The sequence below is a fragment of the Prosopis cineraria genome, unplaced genomic scaffold (assembly GCF_029017545.1).
Source record: "Prosopis cineraria cultivar Desert tree isolate PC_DT_omini unplaced genomic scaffold, ASM2901754v1 PC14, whole genome shotgun sequence".
NCBI classification, from domain to species: Eukaryota; Viridiplantae; Streptophyta; class Magnoliopsida; order Fabales; family Fabaceae; genus Prosopis; species Prosopis cineraria.
Window position 1 is genome coordinate 24,582,874 of NW_026555345.1, and position 14,455 is coordinate 24,597,328.

Sequence of the window (14,455 nt, forward strand, 5' to 3'; positions counted from 1 at the left end):
CTCCACCTTTTGGTCTCCAAGTGAACCAGTTTCACTTTGGACCTAATTATACTTAAATTCCAACTAAAAACATTATTATTTTCTTCTGATCACACACTACATCAACTTACTTAATTATCCTTATTAATCTTAATAAATTAAGATTTAAAAATTAGGATGTTATAGTGGCCACTATGCCACCAAGCCTTTTAATAAAAATTGTTTTCAAAATAATTTAAATTTTTTTCTATTTTTTTATTGTCAATTACAAATGGGTTGTTATAAAAAAAACCATGGATACTTGTTAGAAAAATTAATAGAAAGGGTCTAATCATTCACTAACAAGTATCTATTTGGTTTTAAAAATAACCTATTATGATCGGACAACAAACACATTGAGACCACAAGAAAAATGAGTAAAGTTTTGAAACCCCTAATTTGTAATTGTCATGTCAAATTATCAAGTGACATTTGTTAAAATAACAATAATTCATTTGAAATTAATAAGAATCTAAAAACTATTTAGGAATTATGGAGCTTGCTTGTGTTACTTCTGAGTTTAATAATGATACTTTAGACATTCAACAAACACGCCAACTGATACTGCAAGTTCACAAGATACTAAACAGGAAACACCGAAATAGTACAACACTACACCTACAGCAAAACAAACACAAATATCTGAAGACACTAATCTGGCATCCACATGTTAGTTAGTCTAATAATTGAAGCTTTTTCACATAAAGAAAAGTCTAATAAGTGGAGCTTACTATTGATGATGCATATGATACAACCCCATCCACTTAGAAGGACCATATTGAATAATAAATAAACTTAGGATATGTTTGGGAGTTTATAATTAAATGGAAAGAAACGTGCTAATTCACTGTCCAGGAGTTGCGCAAGTGAGGGAGCCGATGAAATTACTTGTCATTAAAATGTAATATTTCATCAAGAAACATGTACTTATCATTGTACTATCTTTAGTAAATGAAATGAACGGAAGAGGACACTGAAGGGCTTATGATCACTTGTTGTATTCATTTGATATGATGTTGGCTTTTCTGTGGGAAGGGTAGTGGTGGGAATTGAATTCTTTGCATGTAAAGATCAACAGAGGGCTCCACTAACCCGCTTGCCATCGGCTATAGGAGATCATTTCTAATTTGTGTTTGGGAGGGATTAAGTTCTTCCATATAATTAAATACAACAAACTCTCTCTGACTAATGTATTTTCTGTACCGAATGTTTAAACAATATTTATGTTCTACAATGCACATGGAACTGAACAACCAGAAGCCAAATTTTAATCTTCAGTTCTGTAGTTGTCAAGATTTTTATGCATATAGTCTATTCAATATGTTGTAACTTGTTCTCTCTAAGCCTTAATATCTTACCCAATAAACCATTTTTTAGGCAGATTCATTCGATCAATGAGACCTACTTTGGTATTTTTCATATGCTTTGATATCTATCTGTGATTGACCTAGTCGTCTTATAAATCTCTCCACAGTTGGAATCAATCAATCAAGTCGTATTTACACAAGTAAACTGAATTTTCACTGTTGTGTACCCACTTTTGTCACAGTTAATTGCTTGTGGAATCGCTGTGGCAACATATAATGAAGGGGCAACAGATTTCAAAGAGACTCCTGCATACAAAGAATCTGTCCAGTCTCGAGAACTTTGGAAGAACCTGAGGCAGCAGACTCCGATGTGTTCGAGTCCAATCCAACAGAGGTGGCTCCTAGTTTGGAGTAGGTCTATTTTATATTGGGCCAGTGAATTCAAACACGAAGCATGACACTCAATTTGTTAAAGCAATGCTTCTTTTTATAACAAGCTCTTAAGTTTAGATACAAGTTGGTTTTTCATTATGAAATGCATTTTTGTCTCTATATCTGCCATTTTACCTAATATTATGAAAATTTAAGTTACTGTGTTGCTGTGTGTCTTGGTGCTTCGGGCAACGTTGGACTTTTCCCAGATAAACATTCTGAATTGAAAAGGAGTGGGTCCAAAACTTGGGAAATAAATTGTCCATTCAATCCCACTTACATCACAATTATTCATGAGACCCTGCATTTCTGTTCAGAACATAAGGGAATCTACACTTGAACTGTAAACAAAACTACCTATTCTATTGTATGACAACTAAATAATAAAAGTGATCGCAAAACATACATAAATCTATATTAAAAACGCATAAATTAAAATTATTTCTGCAGAATATAGGACTCCAGTTACAATTTAAATGCTGATAAGAAATAAAATTGCCATGGTCATGGCTACAACAAAACCATCCCCAGTCTTCAAATTAATGGCTTCGCTTCTTGTAAGTCCTAATCCTATAATGCTGGGCTTTGGTATCACTGTTACTACTGGAGAAGCTGAAATTTCAGTAGAGAAAGAGAGCATCATTAGATAAAGCCAACTTGGTTATCAAAATATTTATTCTTTCCATCAACTTTTTCTTTTCTTTTTTAACACAAGGTCACAGAAAAACTGTGCAAAAAAAAAAATCAAGTCATGTCCAAATCATATAGTTTCTATAAAAAAGCTTGGTGAACAAGTAGGTTGGTGCATATGTTTGCTTTTTTGTAGGCATGATTGTAGGTGATCATACACTCTTTCATGGTGAGATATTTGGTTTCCTGATAATTTTGTAGAGAGGGTGTCTATTTGGACAATTATGCTTGACTGAGAGATATCTTACCATAAGATACAAAACCCATCTTACTAAAAACAAAAACAAAAAACTTGATAATAATTAGAAAGAAAACCAGAGGATGCATTACCAGCAATATTAGGGCTGCCTATTGTCCCAGTAGATTGAGCAGGTGGTGGATTGGCAGGCAATTTTACCCCTATGGCAAAACAAACACAATGATTTATTAAATGACAAAAAGATTTGTTGACATACTCTTAACATTAATGCTAGTGTTTATTACCTGGGCAGTCAGAGGCATGACATGAAGGGTACAAAGAGCAGGGAGGTAGAGAGCAAGTGTCCTATTGATGGGGAAGGAGATGAGAGTAGAGACATTTTGCAAAACACAGAGACATTGTGGGGGATTTGTGTGTAGAGCAATTTAAGGTTGTCACAGCAGGGCTGTCCTGGAGACGCAGCAAGACCTTGCACAAATGGTGCGCAAGGAACAAGAGGAAGGAGGCTGGAGGGTGCATTGCATTGGGATATGGCGGGGTTAGAGAAGCTTGTGTCTTGTGAATTGATGGTGAATGAATGGGAAATGATCATGAGGAAAATATTGCACAAAATAGGGAACAGAGAAGCCATAGCGGGTTATGTTCAAGCAGGGATAAGGATGGGATTAACAAGGAGTCTAAATAGACAAATGAGTCTCTTTTTTTTTTTTGCATGCATGGTGTATGCTGTCAGACACGCACTTCTCATTTTCCTCCCTCCTCCTTTCTCTCAACTAACAAGCCCTGTTTTGAAGGAAAGTTTATAAGTGGCATTTAAATTCTAGCATCAAAACTACTACTACTCTTGAAATACAGTAGCACACCTCCGTTCAACATGGTTTTGGGTGACAGTTAAAATTCTATTGGCTTTTTTTTTTAATCAATATGCTATATAAACAGTAAATAAAATTACCTAAATGTTGTACTGTGAGATGTATTTACCCAAATATTATACTAGAAATCATTCAGACAGAAAATGAGTTCATATTTGTAAAGAACTTGTTCATACAAAGAATTATTTTGTTGTTAGAAAAGTTGACATTTTTTTTAATTTTTATGAAAAATGGAATCGTTTACTTAATGAATGAGTTCAACTTTTGTTTTACTAATAAGACATTATAATATTCACAATGTAAATGTGATCTGTTCCGATGAGAATCTCCTTACATGCTTCCCTTCCCTACTTTCCTCATGATATTCCCTGTAATTTAATTTTATTGAGGTATTAATTATATAATGTAATATTTAGAAAATAGAAAGAATCATGTAAAAGGATTTATGTGTATATTTGTAAATGGATGGATTTGTCATGGCTTAGGTAGAGCAATATTTGAGTCTAATGTCATGAAAGTAATGAAAGTTAACCCAAATATTATCTTAGATAAATTAATGCAAGTTATTAGACAAAAATTGCCACTTCCTCTTGATCAAATGGTGACAAATCTAGTATGCAAATATCTTACATGTACAAATCCACCACAGTATCAAGCATGCAATTTGGAAGATGATTAGGTATGAATGATTTGGTCATTTGAAATATACACATGAACTTTTTTTATGATTCATTATACTTTTAAATATTACATTATATAATTAAAATTTCAGAGTAAAATTAAATTATAGGAATACTAGAAGAAGAATAGGGAAGGAAAAGCACGTAGGGAGATCTTCACAAGGATAGGCCACATCCTTGCAATGAATATTGTGTTTATCAGTATAAAAAGTTGAATTTGTTCACTAAGTGAACAATTTCACTTTTTATAAAAAAAAAAATGTCAAATTTTTTAACTATAAAATTATTCGTTACGTGAATAAGTTTATCACAAATGTGAACCCATTTCCCGGATGGAAATTTTGGTATAGTATTTAAGTAAATACTTTTTACAATATAGCATTTAATAATTTTGTTTGCTATTTATAGCATATTGGTAAAAAAGCCAAATTTTGCTCTCTTGTCAAAAGTAAATAATTTATATCAAAATTAGGAACTCACACTGACATTTCTTGCAGTCCGAGGCTAAAGATATTTAAAAATATTTGGTATCTCAAAATATAAAATATTTTTTTAAAAATAAGATTTTATTAATGATGATAATTTTTTAATATTACTTTTTTTATATATTGTCTCTCTCTAATATTTGTTCACAAATGAAGTATTAAGTAAAATATATTTTTGAAAGCTTACATTCTTATTTTTAAAAAAATAAGATTGTAAAATATATTTAATAATATATAATTTGTTTAAAAATATTTTATAAATTAGATTAAAAAGGGACAATGTATAGCTTGTGTTAAAACGAGAATAGGATACCTTGCTTTGCTTCTTAGGCCTTTAACGGCACCAGAGATTCTTACAACTGTGGGAAATGATTCCATTGATCATGGATGAAAATATGAAATGACTCATTGTTATTTTGAGGTGAGTGAGTGATGAAAAGATGAAATCAATATTTTTTGTTTTGAAAACTTCTGTATTTATGATGGGTGCTATTTAATTGTGGTGATTAAAAATTATTTTAATAATTATGACACTAGCTATTATTGATATTTTAAAAAATTGAATATTTAAGATATTCAACAAAGCAACAAAACTAAAATCAAATATTTTAATAGAAAAGACGTAAAAAGTATAATTTTCCTTTAACAAAAATATTTTACAAATGATTAAAGAATTTTTAAAAAATGTTTTACCCCGTATATATTAGAGTACGAGTGTTCATGGGATGGGATGGAATCCGAATGCTCTTGTCCTGTGTCCCGTCCCGAAAAAAAGATCTGAACAAGATCGGGACATCCCGCCGTCCTAATAAATCAAATAATATCAGAGAAAGATTTGGATAATAATAACATTCATTAATTTTAAATCATATAATTTATTAAATTTAAAATCAAAACAATACAAGTACATAAATCACAATAATTTAAAGTCAATTATTGAATTACATTAATCACAGCTACATGTTATAATAGCTAATACAAGTGATCTTTAGGTTATAAGAGTAGTAGCAACAACAGGCAAGTCAAGCATAATATCAAATTATTGTTCTTCTACTTTAGTGAAGATGTACTAAGCTAATATTCTTTTGAAAATAAAGCAAGAAATAAGATATAAATAAAAGTTATTAAATAGATATATATAAAAATAAGTTATATTAATATAATTAATATATTATAAAGAAAGATATCACCATGTTTACTCCATGCTATTAAAATTATCAATATAAAAAAAACTTTAGTTTTAAATAAGAATTGCAAGTATTGAAATTATAATTGATATACTTAATAGAAGTATAAATTATATTAATATAATTAATATATTTAAATAAAAAATAATATATATATATATATAATATTTGAAATGAGACGGGATGTCCCGATTGTAATCCCGTGTCTCATCCCATCCAACCCCTTTCCTGTCCCATCTCAATTATTTTCAGGTCGGGACAAGACCCATCCCAATATGATCGGGATGATATCAGGCCAATTGAAATGGGTTCAAGTTGAACACCCCTATATTAGAGTTACCATTTTCCAAGTAAATAAAAAGAATAACGAAACATTTAGTCATCACATTTGTCAGAATTATCAATTTAATTCTTTTTAAATTTAATTTTTATTAATTTAGTCCCTTAAATAAAAATATTTCTCCTTTTTTCATGACATACCAAATATACTTATTCATTCTTACTCTCTTCGCCATTTTTATTCTTAGTTTTATAAGATTATTTCATGAATCAAATAGGCCTAAGCAAACCTACATTATCATAATATTTTATTATTTCAGAGTAAGATGTATAACTGTATAATAACCCCCTCTAATTCCCCTTGGTTTGCTTAATTTTGATTCTGAAAAAAAAGTTTATTACAAAAAATAGATATTTATCTATGAGGAACATAATTACAAAGGTTCAAAAACTTATTTATAAAATATCTTTTAAATAAAACAGAATATGATATTAATGATAATGTACATAAAATTTATTTAATTTATGTTTACATATTGATTTTTCTTATCCTCTAACTAAAGTTCATATTTAGGTCTTATTTATGATTCAAAAATGTTCTCGGACCATGTTATGGTAGGGCAGTGTTTGCGGAGTTAAGACTTCAGTAGAAGTAATATTTTTATTATTTTTGTCAAAACCAATATCAAACTTTAATCTTGAAAATTGATGAAAATTGATACTCCCTCCATTTAAAAATATAAAATATTTTTAACCGAATTTCATCATCAATAAAGTAGTTATTTACTTTCAAATTAATTTTATCTTTTTATATTTACCTCTATTAAACACTTTATAATAAATATAAAGTCACTATCAATAAGGGTACTTTTTTTTAAAACAATGATTATACTTTAAAAGATTAAAATATTTAAGCTAAGAGAGTAGTGACGAGTGCATGTAGAAAACTATTATTTTTGTCAAAGCAAATATCCCAAAACATAGTACCAAACATACCTTAAAAATTGAAAATATTATCACTGCCGTGTTTGACATACGTTCAAACAAGTAGTGTGCTTAAATTAAATGTCAAGAGATGGCAGTACTAGTATACAGGGGTGTTGTTTAGTGTTTAATCAGATTCATTTATAAAAAAACTTATCAGACTTAAAAGTTAAAAGTTTAATTTAAACTTATTTATTTTATTTTAATACAAATCAAATCCAATATAACTAATTATTTCATATTTCGAAACTGGCCGAAGCCAGAAGTGTATGCAGAAAAAAACAATTGCCATTTCCTGATTTCCTTTACATTACTCGATACAGTCATGCACAAAGAAATAAGATAACAAACTCCTATTTTGGATAATATATTATTTAGAAAAATATTATGTTATTGATCAAACCTAAAAATAAATAAAATTAAGGATACCTATTGGCTAAAAAAAAAAAAATCTTATGCTTAAAAGATATGAACGAAATTTTTAAAATTTAAAAATGTATTCAATTTATATTGATATATAAAAATTTTATCATTAAAAATTTATAAAAAAGTATCATTTATATACAACTATATATCTCATTGATAAATATTATAAACCCATCCTAATAGAAAATATAATAAATATTAAAGTGTTTGTTTGATTTGATAACCTGGGCCATTTCTTTCCTCAAAACCTTTACAGTTAAAACGATGACTCATGAGAAAATGATGGTTTAGCTTTGCATTGAGAAAAATGGCGATCATGCAAGCCACACTGCGTTAGCTGGGCCTGCTTACCTGCCACGTGTCGGAATAACGCCATGACCATGACTCATGAGCATCAGGTTCTCGTTCACCTTTCACGATCCCTTTTGTGTTTTTCGGTCTCACTCACGCTTTCGTGCTCACGATTCCCGGCTTTGCATGTTCCGAGCACCAAAAAAAAAAAAAAAAAACAAAACCATATCTGATCATCGCAGACAACTTTTCGTGTCCCATTCTCCATTCCGACACGGAAAATCTTCACAAACTTCCATTTCCGTACACGTGAATCAATTGCATTGGTGAAAGTATGGCCAGAATCGCTAAGATGGGTTCTTTCAGGTACAGCTTCGCAGAAGAGGGAGGGAGAGGCTGCTCTCTGTGAAGGGGTGCTCTCAAATAGGGATCCACATTTCGGAATCTGACGAAGAAGAAGCTTCCTCAAGGAGGAGATGTTGTTCTTACCGTGCTTTCTCCGATGGGATTATCGGCGGCTGGAAGGAACTCAAGAGGATTGCTGCTAGGGCATGGGAGATGGGTCTGGCTGATCCGAGGAAGATCATCTTCTCTGCGAAAGTGGGACTTGGCTTGATGCTCATTTCCTTGTTGATTTTCTTGAAAGAGCCCTTCAAGGATATGGGTCAATATTGTGTCTGGTCTATAATGACTGTCGTCGTCGTCTTTGAATTCAGTATAGGTATGGTCCTTTCTGATTTTCTTTTCTAACTATTTTGTATGTGGGGACCAATTCTTTGATTCAATTCCCTTTATTTACCTCACGTGCATCATGATTGTCGAATTTGTGCGTAGCAATATTAACGTAGAGACGCTTTTTCATCCTTTTCATTCTGAATGACAAAACTCAGAGTGTCTCATTGTAATATTATCAGTAAATTCATGAAGTCTTTTTCCGCAAAGGCATCTGAACTTAAGGGGGAAAAAGAATTCTTCAATTCATGTTCCTCTCGTGCTTTTTGTTGAAACCCACTGGCTATTAGTTTCTGCTACATGATGCTAAGGCCAAAGCCACAATTTTAAGTTGCATCATTTTCTCGCTCTTCTCTTAAGTCCTTGAGATCATCCGATATTTCTTATATTCGTCCATCAGAAAATCTATATTTTAACTGCTTTGGCTTGGTCTAGTTAAAATGATCTACCTTGGATCAATTCAGACACAAGTGTCGTCCTTTGACTTGCATGTAATTAATAACGTTGCACTTCTGCAGGAGCAACGCTTAGCAAAGGGTTTAACAGAGGATTGGGGACTTTGTCTGCTGCAGGACTAGCTTTGTGATGGGACGCAGACTTATCAGAGTGGGCTGGAGACTGGGAAGAAGCTATTATTGTTGTTGGTATCTTCATTGTAGGTCTGGTTTCCAATCACTTTCATGTCATAAATTATAGGTCTAGGTTATTTCTGGGACTTATTTTATCAGGTTCATGCCTGGTTTTCTGATGAGCTGTGTGATTGCCAGGATTTTGCATCACCTACGCAAAACTATATCCCACAATGAAGGCTTATGAATATGGATTCCGTGTGTTCTTGATCACATATTGTTTAGTTACAATATCTGGTTATCGAACCAGGGAATTCATTCATACAGCTACAAACAGATTTTTGTTCATTGCAATCGGTTGCTGCTGTTCCTTGGCGGTTAATATTTGTATATATCCAATCTGGCTGGTGAAGATCTGCATAATTTGGTGCAAAAAACTTTATGGGTGTAGCAAGATCATTGGAAGGTTCTCTAAATCATGTTCTTCATTGTCATTCAATCTGTAACTACTTGTTACCATATAATTTTGCAGCTTCTTATTCTCATTTCTTTGATTGATGTCTCTGCAGCTTCTGTGAATAGTTACGTTAAACTGTGTTGAATATGAGAGGGTGCCTTCAAAAATTCTTAAGTCTTTTTCCGCAAAGGCATCTGAACTTAAGGGGGAAAAAGAATTCTTCAATTCATGTTCCTCTCGTGCTTTTTGTTGAAACCACTGGCTATTAGTTTCTGCTACATGATGCTAAGGCCAAAGCCACAATTTTAAGTTGCATCATTTCTCGCTTCTCTTAGTCCTTGAGATCATCCGATATTTCTTATAATTCGTCCATCAGAAAATCTATATTTTAACTGCTTTGGCTGGTCTAGTTAGAAAATGATCTACCTGGGATCAATTCAGACACAAGTGTCGTCCTTTGACTTGCATGTAATTAATACGTTGCACTTCTGCAGGAGCAACGCTTAGCAAAGGGTTTAACAGAGGATTGGGGACTTTGTCTGCTGCAGGACTAGCTTTTGGGGATGGCAGACTTATCAGAGTGGGCTGGAGACTGGGAAGAACTATTATTGTTGTTGGTATCTATCTTCATTGTAGGTCTGGTTTCCAATCACTTTCATGTCATAAATTATAGGTCTAGGTTATTTCTGGGACTTATTTTATCAGGTTCATGCCTGGTTTTCTGATGAGCTGTGTGATTGCAGGATTTTGGCATCACCTATGCAAAACTATATCCCACAATGAAGGCTTATGAATAGGGAGTCCGTGTGTTCTTGATCACATATTGTTTAGTTACAATATCTGGTTATCGAACCAGGGAATTCATTCATACAGCTACAAACAGATTTTTGTTCATTGCAATCGGTGCTGCTGGTTGTCCTCCTTGGCGGTTAATATTTTGTATATATCCAATCTGGGCTGGTGAAGATCTGCATAATTTGGTGGCAAAAAACTTTATGGGTGTAGCAAGATCATTGGAAGGTTCTCTAATCATGTTCTTCATTTCATTCAATCTGTAACTACTTGTTACCATATAATTTTTGCAGCTTCTTATTCTCATTCTCTTTGATTGATGTCTCTGCAGCTTCTGTGAATAGTTACGTTAACTGTGTTGAATATGAGAGGGTGCCTTCAAAAATTCTTACTTACCAGGCTTCTGCTGATGACATAATTTACAGTGGCTACAGATCAGCATTGAATCTACAAGCCAAGAGGAAACCTTGGTACTATATACATGCTTCAATTTCCTGTCTTGTTCATTAGAGACTATTTATATATCTTCTTCTCATAATCTCATTGTTATGTAATGTTAACTAAAGATGGGATTTGCTGTGTGGGAGCCACCTCATGGTCGTTACAAAATGCTTAATATCCATGGAAGAATTATGTGAAAGTAAGTGGAGCACTACGGCATATTGCATTTACGGTCTTGGGCATGCATGGGTGTATACTTTCTGAAATACAGGTACTTCTTACACTATTGTTAATATATTACCGTTTGAATCTTAATTTGGTTCTTGACTTCACATTTTTAGGTGTTTCATCGTGTGTTGGAAGGTTATGGACCATAATAGCAATATAAGAGAAGTAAATCACCATAGGCATAGCCTTCAAGATTTGCTTTGACTACACTGCATGCATTATACAGAGACACCAATTTGATGTGTCTTGTATGCATCTGATATGGATCTTCCAGATCAAATCTAGATGGTCATGATCTCATCAATTAATCCCTATTTTATTTTTTTAATTAAAAAAGTTTGATCTTTTCCAAATATGATATGAATGGTCAGACCAGAAATGCACTTTAACACATTTCTAAAGAATCTGGACCCCCCAAAGAAGAAAGATCTAATGTTCCCCCCTCCACAGCACCTGTATACAATGGCTTGACATTGCATATATTTTTTTTATGTTGGTTGCAATATTATTACAATATTGTTGGTCTTACGTTTTTCTTAATGATTTTTTTATTGATTTAAATGCGCAATACATATGCACTTAACCGTCATTCGATCATATGGATGCATAGGCTCCACCTGAGAAGAGACAAGTCTTTAAAAGTGAGATTCAAAGGGTAGGCTATGAAGGAGCCAAATTGTTGCGTGAACTGGGAAACAAAGTTAGGAACATGGAGAAACTGGTCATGAAGACATTCTGTATGAATACACGATGCAGCTGAACAACTCCAACGGAAGATCGACAAAAAGTCCTACCTTCTTGTGGATTCAAAGGCTGGGAAGTAGGGAATCGCCCTAGAGTTGCCGGTGAATGCATGACCTCTTGAACATGGATGAGCATGAAACTCCAAAATTCCTGTACAAGTCTAGGAGTGATGCTTTTCTGGGACTCAGATCAGATCATGCTCCAAAAAATTTGGACAACATTATTTCTGCTGAGTTTTTACCTTGTTCGGTGGCTGCTAATGCCAGCCCTCCTGCAAACAACAGATATGTTGGCCTCCACACGTGTCTTTCAAAGCAGATGCAGTGGTAATAGAGGAAGAATCTAAGACATATGAGAGTGCTAGCTCACTGTCTCTGGCTACCTTCACAACTCTTATGATTGAGTTTGTGGCGAGGCTCCAGAACCTTGTTGATGCATTTGAAGAATTAGGTGAGCTGGCCAGGTTTAAGGATCCCCTTGAACAGCAAGCTTCACCAACTGGGTTCTGGACCAGATTGTGTGATTGCATGAGTCCCAAGACTTGAGGGTAGAGTTTTCGTTTGAGACAACCCCCCCCCCCCAAAAAAAAGAAAAAAAATTAGAAAGATTATTGGGTACTCATCAGTGGCCCTATAAGTCTTTTTGTTTATTCAAGAACAAATACTTAACGAAAGGGAACATATATTACTTGATAAATGATAACACTTGTAGCTTTTTGTATCAATCTCTTTTGATGTATCATTGCAAAGATGCAAAATGTCTAATTTTATCTATGTTGCAAAAAATTACTTCATTTTAACTTCCAATGAAATGATTTTCTTGCAAAATGCTTTGTCTTTTAGAAATACAATTATGCAAATGCTTTTGTTTATTACCGTATGAAAAAAAGTGTTGTGCCAAATACTGTATTAATTGTAGGATTAAAGAAAGATTTGTGCCAAATACATTCAATGAGGTTAGATAATATTATTTGGCAATGATATTGACAATGTTTAATTATTCCCCTTATATGATTTTAACTATTTAACTATATAAGGGCACGAAATGGGTTCTCAAAGTAAAATTAATAATAAATTTTTATATTTTTATAGTTGATCTTAATTTTTATTTTCATTTTGATAAAAAATAAAGAAGGAAAAATTTAGGGAAAATAAAATTTCAAGACATTGTTAGGTGATTTAGATTTAGTGAATGGTTTAAATTAATTACATTTAATAATTGCCAATTTCAAAATAATACACAAGGACCTAGGTTCTAGCTAGGAGGAATTTTTTTCCTGTGCCGAAAAATGTCCTCCCTCTCACTCTATCCGGCTGTGCCAAGACTATTATTATGGAGATTGCTATTATTGACCAAATATAATTGTTGATAAGGAAAAGAGTTTATGTTCTATGGTTAGTTTTTGTGTAATTTCCTTTTTTTCTCAAGCTTCAGTTTGCCTTCGGTATTGAAAACAAATCATTGACCAAAATAATTGAGTTAAAGTGCATTTGCTTTCATATTTTTCAGAAATTTTAAGTGATGTATTTTTTTTAATTATTTTTTAGAAGAGTAAAAATCTTCCTTCATTAATTTAAGCAATTGCTACTTTTTTTGACGCTAACTAAAATATAACAATTAATTACAATTTTTTTTTGTATAATTTTGATTCACTAAAATTTAAATGTTGTAATATTTTTGACTATTTTAATTTAAGAAATAATTACTTTTTTTATAATAAAATAACCAAAATGGAATAAGTAATAATTGCTTGTTTCATTTTGGTCAATAATAGAAGAAAGTAATTATTACTTAAAATAAAATATTTATTAATATTTACTTTAGACACCCTATACTAATAGATTGGGCATTTTTTCTAAACCATTTCTTGATGAGAAAAAATTCCCTTCTCTTAATGATTTGTTAATAAAATGAAATTTTGGCTCCTTTAAAAAATAGTTTAGAAAAAATATCTCATTTATTAATATAGAGTGTCTGTGCTCCTAAAGGAAAATATAGAAGTAAAAATACACTTTAGCCCGATATAAATTCATGATATTGATGATTAAAATTAGTTATAAATATTTCTCAATTGATTTGTTTTACGTAGAGGCTTACAGTTCACAATTAATTTTAAAAAGGATAAATAAGTAAATTATTTTTTGAAATTTTAGGTATAATAGGATTATAGATCCTAAACTTATATTTTATATAAATTATTTTCTCAATTTTTAAAAATGATGCAATTTGATCCCCACTGTTAACAAAAGTTAATTTTGGCCTTTATTTGACTAGAAAACAATGAAAAGTATCTAAAAATTATTGAAAAAGAGACCAATTTTTTGTGGTTATTTTATGTAATTTTTTAGATTCTTGTTTAATGTAATTTATTTTTGTCATTTTGATGTTTTATTTTATTATTTTCTAGTTAATTAATAATTGAAGTTAACTTTTATTAACGGTAGAACGTCGAATTATATAATTTTTAAAAGTTAAAGAGTAGCTATACAATAAATAAGTTTAGGATCTATAATACTATTTGACTTAAAATTTAAGAAATAATTTATTCATTTACTCTTTTAAAAATATAATCTACAAGTAAGTCATTTAAAATAACTTTTTTTAATAAGTTTCAAAGTACTTTCTTTAGTTTTATTTATAAA

General features: G+C 31.7%; 1 long non-coding RNA gene and 1 pseudogene across 1 annotated transcript; one reads left to right on the forward strand and one right to left on the reverse strand.

Annotated features, from left to right (window-relative positions):
- Nucleotides 1–2,034: 2,034 nt before the first annotated feature.
- LOC129292230 (uncharacterized) lies at nucleotides 2,035–3,421 on the reverse strand. The gene is made up of 3 exons (XR_008588883.1): nucleotides 2,931–3,421; nucleotides 2,778–2,846; nucleotides 2,035–2,369 (listed from the first exon to the last, which is right to left on the reverse strand). It is a non-coding gene; the product is annotated as an uncharacterized LOC129292230 (long non-coding RNA).
- Nucleotides 3,422–7,927: 4,506 nt separating this feature from the next.
- Nucleotides 7,928–12,389, forward strand: LOC129293828 (aluminum-activated malate transporter 9-like; annotated as a pseudogene).
- Nucleotides 12,390–14,455: the final 2,066 nt, after the last annotated feature.